Source organism: Mchenga conophoros, linkage group LG2, assembly GCF_057382185.1.
Source record: "Mchenga conophoros isolate Kocher_MC1m ecotype Shallow Benthic linkage group LG2, M_conophoros_male_GT1.1, whole genome shotgun sequence".
Classification (NCBI taxonomy): Eukaryota; Metazoa; Chordata; class Actinopteri; order Cichliformes; family Cichlidae; genus Mchenga; species Mchenga conophoros.
In genome coordinates, this window is record NC_140527.1 from 2,749,287 (window position 1) to 2,764,086 (window position 14,800).

At 42.1% G+C, this 14,800-nt stretch overlaps 2 long non-coding RNA genes across 2 annotated transcripts; one reads left to right on the plus strand and one right to left on the minus strand.

Annotated features, from left to right (window-relative positions):
- Positions 1-1,998: 1,998 nt before the first annotated feature.
- LOC146581462 (uncharacterized) lies at positions 1,999-3,268 on the plus strand. The gene is made up of 2 exons (XR_014893435.1): positions 1,999-2,411; positions 2,583-3,268. It is a non-coding gene; the product is annotated as an uncharacterized LOC146581462 (long non-coding RNA).
- A 10,391-nt stretch (positions 3,269-13,659) lies between these two features.
- LOC146581463 (uncharacterized) lies at positions 13,660-14,437 on the minus strand. Its single transcript, XR_014893440.1, has 3 exons — positions 14,107-14,437; positions 13,903-14,020; positions 13,660-13,771 (listed from the first exon to the last, which is right to left on the minus strand). It is a non-coding gene; the product is annotated as an uncharacterized LOC146581463 (long non-coding RNA).
- Positions 14,438-14,800: the final 363 nt, after the last annotated feature.

The window sequence follows — 14,800 nt, forward strand, 5'->3', positions numbered from 1 at the left end:
AGACTGTGGTCCTTGCATGTATACTTCTCACATTTGCAGCAGGTGTTGACAACTCTTCTTTTGTCTTTGCAAAATTCGCACTGCCTCCTGCCCTTAAATTGAATGATGGGAGCGGTCCATGAAGCCGCTGCAGTCAGATTTGTGACTACTGCTGCAGCGGCTGATGAGCGAGGAAGGCGCTCTCTCTTTGCTATGTGTGGGTTCACCAGCATTTCTCCCACTTCTTCAATGAAGACCCTCCGTCTGTGTCCTTTCTGCTTCGGCCAGGATGACTCGATTGATGTCCACAGGACGTAGGCATTGTAAAGTGAAACATCAAGGACGTTGTGGAAGAGGGCCAGTGGCCAGTAATTTGTTCTCCTCCTGCAGGAGTAGGTGCCAACAACCTAACAAAAAAAGAAGCATAAAACATACATATATATTAGACATGAATATGAGCAAGAATGAATAAATATATGCATAACTGGTTCGTAATGACACCTACCATATCAAGGTTGTCGACACCTCCTTTGCATTTGTTGTAATCTTCGATTATTACAGGCTTTCTCTTCCCTTCTTTGCTCACGTCTGGGCAGCGGTGTTTTGTGCTTAGTAGCAGCACATTCTTGCCCCGTCGGGGGATGTAAGACACAAGTGTGTGGGTGTTTGTAAAAGCAAAGATGGAGGAGAAGATCTCTCTCTCTTTTGCCTGGAGCAAATGAGGTGGAAGCTCAGGCTTGTTTTGGCGAATTGTGCCAACCAGGGCCATTTTCCTCTTGAGTAGCTCATCTGCCAGTGCACAGGAAGTGAAAAAATTATCACAGGTGACGACGTGTCCCTGGAGCCCCTCTGTCATGTCCAGGACCACCCTCATCCCCTGGTTGACTTCAACACGATCTGGAGCTGCTTTGCCCGTGTACACCTGCAGTCTCCATGCGTAGGATGTTTTGACATCACAGGCTGCCCAAATCTTGATACCATATTTGGCCGGCTTCTTTGGCATGTACTGCCTGAAGCTACACCTGCCTTTGAACGCGACGAGTTGTTCATCCACACAGAGATCTCTGTCTGGGCTGAACAGCATCTCCAGGCGGTGCGTCCACATATTCCAGACTTTGCGGAAGGGAGCCATCTTGTCAACATGGCGTTGGGGGCGGGATAGCTTATCATCGAACCGCAGTGCTCTGCTGATGTGGTGAAACCTCTTCTCGGACATCGTAGCCCGGAAAATGCTCCGTCCCCATTTTTCACTCCAGAGGTTCTTCGTTGATTCGTGTTTTGACCTGTAAACACCGGACAAAACGAGCAGCCCCACATAAGCCCGAAACTCCTCTGTGTCTATATCTCGCCAGCCGGGAATTTTGCGATTCCCATGCAGGTTTGTCATGGACACAATATGCTTCACGATCTCATCCGTTAGAAACAGCGCGAAGCTGGATATGGGGTCAACGATTCGGAGAGTGGCATAGCGTGTAGGTCCCGGGGTCAGACCAGTGGCTGCTGGGATGTAGCGGAACGTCTCAGCGTTTGTGGGAGACCAAGATATTTTTCCATTTTTTGACGTCCATGCTGCTTCATCAATTTTCTCTCCGTTTTCATCTCCGGCCGCTGCTGCTTCATCAATTTTCTCTTCGCTTTCATCTTCATCCGAGTCGGAACTGGACCCCAGCTGCTCTGTTTCTGCCTCCGATACCTCCTCCTCTTCCTCCTCGTCCCCAGATTCCACGGGGGATAACGCGGAGCTATCCTCGTACTCAGAGTTCATGATGACTGGATATCACGGATATTTAAATAGATTTCCTTATGCGGCCAGGAGATCGTTTCTCTTGCCTTCCCTTTTGCCAGCACGTGCAGGACTAAACCGATTCAAAACTCTATCCGGTTAGTCGTGACGCATGGACCCTGCTTCCGGTCAGTCCAGCTAACGTAAAGCTACAAACATCTCTACTGTTTAGGCTACGTCCACACGTACACGGGTATTTTTGAAAACAGAGATTTTCCGTATTCGTTTTTAAAAAAAAAAAAAATCCCGTCCACACGTGAAGTTTTGAGAAAAATATCTCAGTCCACGCGTAACCCCCCCTCCAACAAAACAAAAACAAAGGCAAACGCTGTAATGAGCACGCCAAAGCAACAGGTGGCGATATAATCCTAACCTTGCAGAAATGTTGGCCAATCGGAAGTCTTGAAGCCAGGGCGGGAAAGCATCAACAAAGACGGTGGAACTTTTTTTTACTTCCAACTTTATTTCTTAAGAACAATAACAACAAATATAAAAAGTTTGGCTTCTTACTTCAGAACTAAAAAGCATGTAGGAATGTTGGGAGCTTTTGGGGCTGTATCTGTATGCTCAACTGTTGGCATGTTAAATGTTTTCTATTAGCTATTATGCAGCTCAAATCCTTTGTTCAAAACAGCACTTTGACTTAAGTGTAAGAGGTCTTCCTTGTAATTTACAAGTATAGGAAAAGAGAACACTTAACCTAAAATATTTAAGTGTAGCACTTAAGTAAATATTAATCTTGGTATTCCACCACTGATTTATTTTTAACATTTATTGTGGTTAATTAGTTTTTCATTGTTTTATTCTACCTTTTGTCAAGGCAAAACTCAAGGGCCACAGACAGGACAGACTTGAAAGAAGACTTTCAACTGAAACACATTTGCGTAATGTTGCAGAGGTGGACATACAGATGAAGAAAAGAATTCTGGATATGATGGAGACATCTGAGAGGCGAGCTTCTGAACATCACAGTAAATTATAAGTCACTCTTGAGAGACAAGTTCAGTTGCAGATGGATTTTTACTGCTAAGACAAGTCATGCATCCACCACCACAACCTTTCAACCTGCCACCACACCATGGTGGGCACATCTATGCATGTGCACCACCACCACACGCTGTACCTGGCTCATTTCCACCCAACAGTACCATAACTGAGCTGCCAAGTAGCACACCCTACCCACCCCTACCTTTGCAGGGAGCAGGGCAATTTTTCTTCACACAAGCACTTTTGGAGGATGATATTTGAAATAATCTGCATCGTTACCTATGCTGGGAAATTAATAACTTATGCTGGGAAATTAATAACTTATGTTGGGAACTTTTGGGGCTGCATCTGTATGCTCAACTGTTGGCATGTTAAATGTTTTCTATTAGCTATTATGCAGCTCAAATCCTTTGTTCAAAACAGCACTTTGACTTTGACTTAAGTGTAAGAGGTCTTCCTCCAAATAATCAGACCCAACCAATATAACCTCTTCAATAAAATTATCTTATCTTACATAAATAGGCTGTTGATTTTCTTTACTCATTTCAGTTATTACCAACAAAATAGTTGCATGTTTAATCATCTGGGAATTTACCCAGATTTATTTATTTAGACAGAGATCTTAACCCCCCCCCCAATGTTCAGCACAAAGTTACACCGATGCATGTTCAGGATCACAGTGCATAGATTGTGAAGTGTCACATATCCTGACTTACAATTTCTGTAGATATAACCGTTTATATCCCTCTCCAGGCAGGCGTTGCCGATTTGCAACAGTTAAAAAACGAACACCCTGATTACCCCACATACATATTTTATTAGTTTTTTTTACTCAGAAGTACCACTGCTGGACTTGGTTGTGCATTACCAACGAAAAGTTTAATTTGAGCCTGAGAGGGATATCAGTGATGTCATGCAATCTAGTCTGTGTGTCTGTCCTTTTCCTGCTGAATTACTTCAGTGACTGTAATCTATCATGTCCCCGCGGGGTCCTTCGCATATAGGTGTAACATAGAATCAGCCAATCAAATCGCAGCTTTTCAGCCAGTGTAAAAAATTATATATATTTTTTGCACTGAATCATCTGAGCACAGGTGCCCAACCTGGCAAAGATGCCCAACGGATTTACTTTACCAAATGGGTCATCGCGGCCTTACCGTATTGGTCCATTTGATTGACCTTGGTCTTTATTGTTTATTTTATTTTCACTTGCTACACACGGGACAAACATGATACATCAACAACTGACAATGACTAATTAATATTAACATCTGTAACATAATGTTTGGAGTTTAGTCTGTTACTGTTGCTATTTTTACCATTTCTTCTTGGAGCAACTGTAACCCACATTATTTCCTTAGGGATTAATAAAGTATTCTGATTCTGATTGTTTCAGGATGACCTGCCATCATCCAATCACACATCTGCTTACCTGCATCTGTTGCTCGCTTCTCACTTTTCGCGTATAGAATTTCGAAAAAAACATCGGTGCAAATTATAAGTCTGTATCATGATGTCTGGTGTTTTCGTGTTTGTTGTTTTGTTTTTATTTTCTTTTATTTTGCGAGTTGGTTATTAGACGCTGCCCCAGCCACTCAGAGAATCCCCCGCCGCCCCGCCCTCTCCTCCCTGAGCCGCAAGCAGCAGGCGCACCTCGCAAACGGAGGGCGCCCTTACTCCCAGCAAATGGGCGATAGAAAACCGATCGGTGCCTGTGACATCCCCGCTATGCGCTGGCCAGCATGAGAACGAGCTTTTTTTTTTTTTTGGCCGGTGCCCGTGATGCCGCCCCTCACCACGATGCCGCCCCGGGCAACGGCCGTGTCGCCCGTATCAAAAACAGCTTCTGGTGGCATTTTTTTAACCTTTCGTTTTAAAAAATATCAAGAGCTAATAGAAATCAGATGAGTAAACAGCAGAGAGCAATCAGGAAATCAGGATGGAAAGTAAAACTTAGGACTGATACAAACATTAACACTGAAACATAAAGAACGATGAAGGAACAGCCTACAGGAACATATCAAACACGACCATAAGAAGACTCACAACACACATGAAGACAGAGATGAAATACTGACAGAAAAACTTAGGCAGACAGAACTGACTACAGTCCCGATCAAAAGTTTAAGATCACTTGAAAAATGGCAAAAAGAAAAATCACATTTTCCATGGATGGATCTTAACAACATGCAACAAGAAGAAATGGGAGTGAGACAAAACATTTATTGAGAACAACTCTTAAACTGAGACAGGCTGTTTCACAGCTGAGCAAAAGTTTAGGACCACGTGCCTTTAAAAGGCCAAATCTGTGCAAAAGTGTGGATTCGCTGTCATTTTCTGTCAGGTAGTCACACTGTGGTCAGGTTGTTGAAATGCATAAGCGGGGTGTCTCGCAGCACGCCATCACTGCTGAGGTGGGACGCAGTAAGACAGTCATTTGGCATTTCTTAAATGATCCTGGGGGTTATGGAACAAGTCAAGTGAAAGACCAAAAAAATTTTCACCAGCACTGAGCCAGAGGATCCAGTTGGCTGTTTATCAAGACACTGGATGATCCTCCACCCAAATTAAGGCCGTTACTGGTGCCGACTGAAGCCTTGTCGTCTTCAAAGGCCTCGTCTCCTTGAACTCCACAGAACTGACCGTTTGGACTTTGCAAGAGAGAAAGAAAGTTTTATTCTCTGATGAGAAAAAATGTAACCTTGATGGTCCTGATGGTTTCCAACGTTACTGGCATGACAAGTAGATGTTTTCTATGCTCCACAGTGGAGGGGGCGCCATAATGGTCTGGGGTGCTTTTTCCTTCAGTGGAACAATGGAGCTTAAGGAGTTGCAGGGGCGTCAAACAGCTGCTGGCTGTGTCCAGATGTTGCAGAGAGCATCTGTTATGACTGAGGCTCCTCATCTGTGTGGTAACGACTGGATTTTTTTTAACAGGACAACGCTACAGTGTTGGGAAGGTTACTTTTAAAATGTATTCCACTACAGATCACAGAATACATGGCCCAAAGTATATTTTATAACGTATTCCGTTAGTTACTCAATGAGAGTAACGTTTTCTGAATACTTTGGATTACTTGTATATTGTCATGCTTTTTACAACTACTTTTTTCTTAAATAAATCTACTACATCATGTGTACTTTTTATGTCATGTGTAATTTTCATTGCAAATAGTAATCACAGTTAAATTAAGAGGGGATAGAGCTGTGATGTCATCAAGTACACTGCCATTGCAATTGTAGAACGATCGTGCTGCGTTCTCGGGAAGCCTGGACTCCCGTGTGAACTTAGGACGTCCAGAGTAATGAGAATATCCTGTGGTATGAGGTCTGGTTAATAGCATTGTCCTGTTATAACTGCTTCAGACATCTATCACCCTCTTCCTGTAGCCACTTCCTGGGTCTTGTTTTAGGGCCTCATAAATAATTTTGTCACTGAGCAGTGACAAAATTTTCTTATCATAGTCTTTTTGGTTTAGCAAAACTGTGCACCTAGCCTTGTCCGCCAGAAGGATGAGAATGCTGTTGTAATGTAATGAAAACCTTTTTTTTCCTGATTTAATGAATAAAAAAAATATGCCAGCAAACTAGAGATAAAGATACTTGGGCAGGTTGTCATATTATAGAACTATAGAAAACAGACATGCAGGCTACCCAGGTGAACGCTGTGGCCGAATATAGTACTGAAGCAGTAGGAATGTTATATCTAAAAGCTCTGTGCTCATCTGAGCCTTACAGCTAACTGAACTAAATGTACAGTCGAGGCATGCAGTATGCTCACAACTTTTATGTATTCAGTATGTGGGTCGGAGTGAATGTGGACAGACAAAACATACTACTGAGTTTAATTTTGTCTGTACGTCGTATTTATGATTAAAAACAAATGTAATCAAATTAGATATTGATATTTTCATATGGGAATTGATCCTGCAACATGAAGTGCTGATATTGGATCAATACGTTATCGATACGGTCGCCACTGACAGAAAATGGCAGTAAACATGTTTTTAAAACTTTAAGCACTTATTTCTTAAATCCAGCTCCACACACGGTGTTACGTCTATGTCAGTTACATGTAGCATTGCATGTCCCCTTTAACCCAAAGGAGATCCTTACAGTTTTTTCTGAATGCTTAAACCCTAACTGTGATTCCTGTAGCACAATCTCTAAAACTATTCAGACTTATAGCAAAACCACTCACTGAGTTTGCAAAACTAAAAGCACAAAAACTGCTTTGCACTCAGTTTGCAATTTTGTAACACACACTTTGCAAAACTGTAGGCACAATTCACTGCACAACACTCAATTACCAAATTTCCAACACACTCCTAGCAAAAGTATACACATGTATGGCTATCATTAACACTAATTTGCCAACTGTCTGGCACACTTTCACATGTGAAAACTTTTTTAGATAATTAGTTCACTTTGCAATCAGCCTAAGCACTATAATACAGGTAAGCTGTGTGTGCGGAGTACAATGGAGGGAGCAGAAAGAGTGAGAAGTAGAGGAGGCCGAGGAAGATGACGTGGAGGTGAAGAAGTAGGATGAAGAGGACGACAAGGACAAGGAGGAGCAAGAGGAAGACGAGGAGGGGGGAGAGGAAGATGAGGAGGGGGGAGAGGAAGGGTAAGAAGAGTAAGAAATAGAATTGCTGATGACATCAGAGCTACAATAGTGGACCATGTAATCAACCGTGGAATGACCCTGAGGGAAGCTGGCCAACGGGTCCAGCCTAACTCGAGCCGCTACACTGTAGCAAGCACCATAAGGACATCTTGAAATGAGAATCGGTGAGTACAGTCACTTCGCACAAAGATTTGTAGCACTGCCATATGCCAATGAGAAACACACCAATACCATTGATGTAAAAATACTGAAATTGTTACTTTACAGAATTGCTAGATGACCAGATGCTGGGGCAGAGGAAGCATGTTCACTGCAGACCAAGTAACCCATATAGTCATTATGGCGATTGCAAATAATCCTATACTTGGAAATAAACACTTGTGTTTGTTTTGATGTGTGTGAATAAACACCAGTACTTGAAGTTTGGATCCCTCTATGCTTATGGATCTATGACAGAAGTATGAGCTCACACTGACATAGCCTACCTTGTGCACAGAGAAAGCAAAAGCCAGATGTGTTTTGTATTCATACCATCAGTGTGCAGTTGGCGCATTGTGTGCTTAGTAGATGATGGCTTGTGTGTACTGTTTGATACGGAAACACCATTTTTACGAAGGTGTGAAGAGTTAATCTAGCTGTGTTTGCTTTTGCAAGAGAACTACAATGTTTTGATGATTGGGTGACAGGTTTTCTTATTTGTGTGAAGAGTTTTGCAAAATTAGCCAATAGTTACAAAAAATGTGCTTAAGCAATCAGAAAAAACTGTAAATATCCTAAAGTAATTGTTCCTAATGACAAAAACTGGCAGCTTCCCAAAAAAATGCAGTAATACTGTTATATATTAATATTGTTTTGCACTTTAAATGAGTCAGTCTTTTAAAACTACTTCTGCCTAAGATATTCGTATCAAGTATAATTATATTTTGGGGGGTTTAACCCTTTGAAGGCCAGTATGTTTACATAGCTGCACTGTTTTTTAACTGGAAAACACCCAAAAAACTAAAATATTTTCCATAAAATACATTTCAAGAAAGATTTCATTGCTATTATAATTAGGCCTTTAGATTGGCACCAAGGTTGATTTTGATTCATCATTATGTTTTTTTTGCAGGGGCACAGTAAATGTAATAATCATAACCTATAATGGTATATGATGTTTTTCACTTTTTCCACACTAAATGTTTATTACCTTGCTAACGTAAATAAAAATACAAGCTCAGTTTGAACTAGAAAAACATTTATTTTAGAAAGATAAACATGAACATTTATGTTGTTGGGGATGGGGAGAGAGACAGTGTTGAAATCTCCCAATTCTTTGAATCTTTGGGCTGAAGGAAGGACAATACTCGGTGTATATATGCTCAATCAACAATCATTTATTTCCATACAATTCAACACAAAGAGCATTTAGAACCATCATGATGGGGAGACATGCCTGAAGAGGGTCACAGCAATCTCAAAATGCAAGCCCAAACATTAACATTCTTCCTCTCTTACGGCGCCTAAGTTATGACCTCGGCAGTTGTTTCTCTGCTCTCTGTAAGGTGGGGGTGTGGAATGTGGTCTATCTCCCCTATCTTAGTCACAGAGTCTCCTGCTTACAACCTTCTTTTTATGATTCAACAATTAAGCATGTCAAGAAAACAGTGTAATACATTCACAGCAGATCAAGGATACAGAGTGATGCACATTTATCTAATAAACTAATAAGTGAATATGTTCTTTTAACTCAAAAGTATAATGAGAACTAAACTATATACAGATCACACACTCTATATTAAAGGGTATAATATGATCTACAGCAGTATTCTAATTCAACTACTTTGATTACATATATAAGGTAACATATGATAACAGAATAATCTGATAACAGACAGGGAGAGAGGTAGTATGTGTCTGGGTGTGAGAGTCCTGCTCAGTAGTGATGTGCGATACCACTGATTTCCTTTCCGATCTGATACCAACTAATATCAACGATACTGATCCGATACCGATACTTTGTACAAAAATTTATTTTATTTATTGTATCTTTTATTGTATCTCAAATTATAGCGTCATAATGATTACAGGACATCAGATACTTGTTCTTATCACTTAATAATGCAGAATTCATCATATAGAAATAAAAAATCTGAAGTTGTTATTTGAACTATTTGAACACCTTGCCAGCCTGTAGCACTAAAGGACTCAGTGAGAGCACCTGTCCCTGTCCTCTTCAGTTCGCCTCAACATATGCTCGTCATATTCTGTGATATGATTTACTCTGAGCTGTTTGACAAGGTTAGTGATGTTGCCACAACCATTCATGCCAACCCTCCCGATTTTTCCAGGAGAATCCCGAATTTCAGTGCCCCGGAGCCACCATTCTCCCGAATTTCTCCCGATTTTACACCCGGACAACAAAATTGAAAAACCATATCGCAGAATTCATAGGGCCCAGCCAATTCCAGTTTCCAGATACTTAGTTTTAATATTACTCTTATTTCTCTTTCTGGGTCGCAAAAAAACTTTTAACATATTTTCAGGTGAGAATGTAGCTGTGTGAACTTCAAATATCTGAGCCGACACATCGTCTTCAAACCCCCGCGGTCTTTCGCTACTCGGGTTAAACATGATGTATAAGTCACTTTGATAATTAAAAATGTTATTGTTTGGCTTTTTCAGTGTTTTATTTGTTCGGGAGTAAATCGGGTTGGCTGAGATTAAAGTTATTAGATTAAATTAAATTTAACTTTATTAATCCCTCGGGAGGGTTCCTCCGGGGTTTTCACACAGCTGAATAAACGTCAAACAGGAAATGATTAAATAGAAGTGTGAGACGGTCGAGGGTTTACACCAGCGCCCGGTTATATTTTAGATAGCAAGGAGCAGACGGCAGAGTTTCACTCCACCGAGGGAGCTCGTGACGCACTACCTGGCTTTCTTTAGACCGCGAAGGCCGGGTCCTCAGGTGGAAGCAGCCTCTGAATTTGGACCCCTGCTGTTTCCGGGCCGGCCCATTAGAATGGTGATATTTAACATATTTTATCCGATAAATAAACACTGTAATTTATTTATCCCCCCCCCCCTTTTTGAATGTCTCCCTAATTCTGAGGTCTCAAGGTTGGCAAGTATGACCACAACACCTCCCTTTTTTGACACATGTATCGCAAACCACGCCTCGGCTGTTTGTTGATGTAAAATACGCCCGCACATGATTCCAATTACGCTCAGCCAGTGTTGTGAGTGCGCGCGCCAAGGGGCAGCAAGACATTTATACAGCCGCATTTCGCACATGACTATGAAAGGCGGAAGAGGAAGTAGTTCCTTGGAATGTAGACAATCCGAATGATATAGTTTCTTTCCTCTGTGTTCCTGTTAATGATAATATACAAATTTACCCTAAATTACTAAAATATTGATATTTTAATATGAGAATCGATTCTAGAACATAAACGATTGGTATCGGAGGAATCGATATTTCAGGATCGATCCGCACATCACTACTGCTCAGATGGGGCAGTTGTTACAAATGGACACACTGTGGTCCTTGCATGTATACTTCTCACATTTGCAGCAGGTGTTGAAAACTCTTCTCCTTTTGTCTTTGCAAAGTTCGCACTTCCCCCTGCTCTTACATTTAATGATGGGAGAGTGGCCTGTAGCCGCTGCAGCAGTAGTCAGATTTGTGACTACTGCTGCAGCGGCTGATGAGCGAGGAAGGTGCCCTCTCTTTGCTATGTGTGGGTTCACCAGCATTTCTCCCACTTCTTCAATGAAGACCCTCCGTCTGTATCCTTTCTGCTTCTGCCAGGATGACTCGATTAATGTCCACAGGACGTAGGCATTGTAAAGTGAAACATCAAGGACGTTGTGGAAGAGGGCCATTGGCCAATAATTTGTTTTCCTCCTGCAGGAGTAGGTGCCAACAACCTAACAAAAAAAAGAAGCATAAAACATACATATATATTAGACATGAATATGAGCAAGAATGAATAACTATATGCATAACTGGTTCATAATGACACCTACCTTATCAAGGTTGTCGACACCTCCTTTGCATTTGTTGTAATCTTCGATTATTACAGGCTTTCTCTTCCCTTCTTTGCTCACGTCTGGGCGGCGGTGTTTTGTGCTTAGTAGCAGCACATTCTTGCCCCGTCGGGGGATGTAAGACACAAGTGTGCGGGTGTTTGTAAAAGCGAAGATGGAGGAGAAGATCTCTCTCTTTTTTGCCTGGAGCAAATGAGGTGGAAGCTCAGGCTTGTTTTGGCGAATTGTGCCAACCAGGGCCATTTTCCTCTTGAGTAGCTCATCTGCCAGTGCACAGGAAGTGAAAAAATTATCACAGGTGACGACGTGTCCCTGGAGCCCCTCTGTCATGTCCAGGACCACCCTCATCCCCTGGTTGACTTCAACACGATCTGGAGCTGCTTTGCCCGTGTACACCTGCAGTCTCCATGCATAGGATGTTTTGACATCACAGGCTGCCCAAATCTTGATACCATATTTGGCCGGCTTCTTTGGCATGTACTGCCTGAAGCTACACCTGCCTTTGAACGCGACGAGTTGTTCATCCACACAGAGATCTCTGTCTGGGCTGAACAGCATCTCCAGGCGGTGCGTCCACATATTCCAGACTTTGCGGAAGGGAGTCATCTTGTCAACACGGCGTTGGGGGCGGGATAGCTTATCATCGAACCGCAGTGCTCTGCTGATGTTCTGAAACCTCTTCTCGGACATCGTAGCCCGGAAAATGCTCCGTCCCCATTTTTCACTCCAGAGGCTCTTCGTTGATTCGTGTTTTGACCTGTAAACACCGGACAAAACGAGCAGCCCCACATAAGCCCGAAACTCCTCTGCGTCTATATCTCGCCAGCCGGGAATTTTGCGATTCCCATGCAGGTTTGTCATGGACACAATATGCTTCACGATCTCATCCGTTAGAAACAGCGCGAAGCTGGATATGGGGTCAACGATTCGGAGAGTGGCATAGCGTGTAGGTCCCGGGGTCAGACCAGTGGCTGCTGGGATGTAGCGGAACGTCTCAGCGTTTGTGGGAGACCAAGATATTTTTCCATTTTTTGACGTCCATGCTGCTTCATCAATTTTCTCTCCGTTTTCATCTCCGGCCGCTGCTGTTTCATCAATTTTCTCTTCGCTTTCATCTTCATCCGAGTCGGAACTGGACCCCAGCTGCTCTGTTTCTGCCTCCGATACCTCCTCCTCTTCCTCCTCGTCCCCAGATTCCACGGGGGATAACGCGGAGCTATCCTCGTACTCAGAGTTCATGATGACTGGATATCACGGATATTTAAATAGATTTCCTTATGCGGCCAGGAGATCGTTTCTCTTGCCTTCCCTTTTGCCAGCACGTGCAGGACTAAACCGATTCAAAACTCTATCCGGTTAGTCGTCACGCATGGACCCTGCTTCCGGTCAGTCCAGCTAACGTAAAGCTACAAACATCTCTACTGTTTAGGCTACGTCCACACGTACACGGGTATTTTTGAAAACAGAGATTTTCCGTATTCGTTTTTTAAAAAAAAAAATCCCGTCCACACGTGAAGTTTTGAGAAAAATATCTCAGTCCACGCGTAACCCCCCCTCCAACAAAACAAAAACAAAGGCAAACGCTGTAATGAGCACGCCAAAGCAACAGGTGGCGATATAATCCTAACCTTGCAGAAATGTTGGCCAATCGGAAGTCTTGAAGCCAGGGCGGGAAAGCATAAACAAAGACGGTGGAACTTTTTTTTACTTCCAACTTTATTTCTTAAGAACAATAACAACAAATATAAAAAGTTTGGCTTCTTACTTGAGAACTAAAAAGTAGTGATGGGCAGATGAAGCCCCATGAAGCACTGAAGCTTTTCATCCAATTGGTTCACCCCAACGCGAAGCTTCATGAAGCTTCATTTGCTCTAGCAGGACACCTACTGGACGTAAAAATAATAGCTGGCATGAATTTGAAGAGTGTGGCATTTTGCACACAGCCTGTAAATGTCAACAACAAAAGGAGTGTGTAAAACATGTATATTGTAGTGATGGCAGTATACTGTGTATATTTATAGTGGCAGTATGGGAAATGATTATTTGGAAATGCTTGAAATGGAAATGATCATTTACTGTGAGGTGAGGTGTGGTTGGGGTGTGGACAGTAGTTGTGCTTTTGTAACGTTGAGGTATGGACAGCTACACACTGAGGCTTTGAGCCTCAGTCCTGCCTGTTCACATTTTATTCTGTAAAAACTAAATTTTCACTGCTTTTACGACCTTTTTAGTGGGGAGAACATAGCTGGGATTTAATGATTTAACAAATCTTTTGAATCCTTTGTCCTCCACAATGCTAAATGGCTGGGAGTCCTCAATCACCATGCTGACCAGGTCTTCATCTATTTGAGATTGTTCTCCTGAGGAAAGACAATAAAGATAAAGCACAAATATAAATATCACACACGTAACTTATAACAGTTGTATAATATTGTTATATCATTTAGTAACATTACTGCATCCTATATTATCATTGCATTTGATGGCTCACCTGGTCTTGCTCCACAATTGGTGTTCCTCTTATTCTCATGCAAAGCTCTGTAGTGCCTAAGCATGGATGAGGTGTTGCTGTTATATCCCAGCTCCCTGGCACATAGCAAACACTTCACCTTGTACAAAAGTCAAGACAGCTCAACATAAATTGTATTGCAGCATCAGTATCATGAAAATACATCTTCTGTAGAAATTTACATACCTTGTTGGGAGGGATAAAATCAAAATGTTCCCACACAGGGGAGGACATCCTCCTCTTCTTAGCTGGCTCCATTCTCTCCTGACTTTCTCTCCTCACTCTCATAAACCTCCAAACGGTCTCCAAACTCTCACTAACCGCAACTCTCCATCAAACACCCACATTTTGAATGAAGTCTGAGGGGTTTATATCGCTGTCATATCTCGCGGCAAAGTTCGAACCACTTCATGAACCAGTCACGTGGTACAGCCGGGCAGCGAGGCTTCGGACGTCATCATTTTCAGCTCCTCCCATAAATGAAGCAAGCCTCGATACGCGCTTCGCGGAAACGCCCCCTCCATTACTCGACACACGCTCCGAAGCCTCGATACAGAACGTCCCATCACTACATAGCTGCACTGTTTTTTAACTGGAAAACACCCAAAAAACTAAAATTTTTTCCATAAAATACATTTCAAGAAAGATTTCATTGCTATTATAATTAGGCCTTTAGATTGGCACCAAGGTTGATTTTGATTCATCATTATGTTTTTTTGCAGGGGCACAGTAAATGTAATAATCATAACCTATAATGGTATATGATGTTTTTCACTTTTTCCACACTAAATGTTTATTACCTTGCTAACGTAAATAAAAATACAAGCTCAGTTTGAACTAGAAAAACATTTATTTTAGAAAGATAAACATGAACATTTAT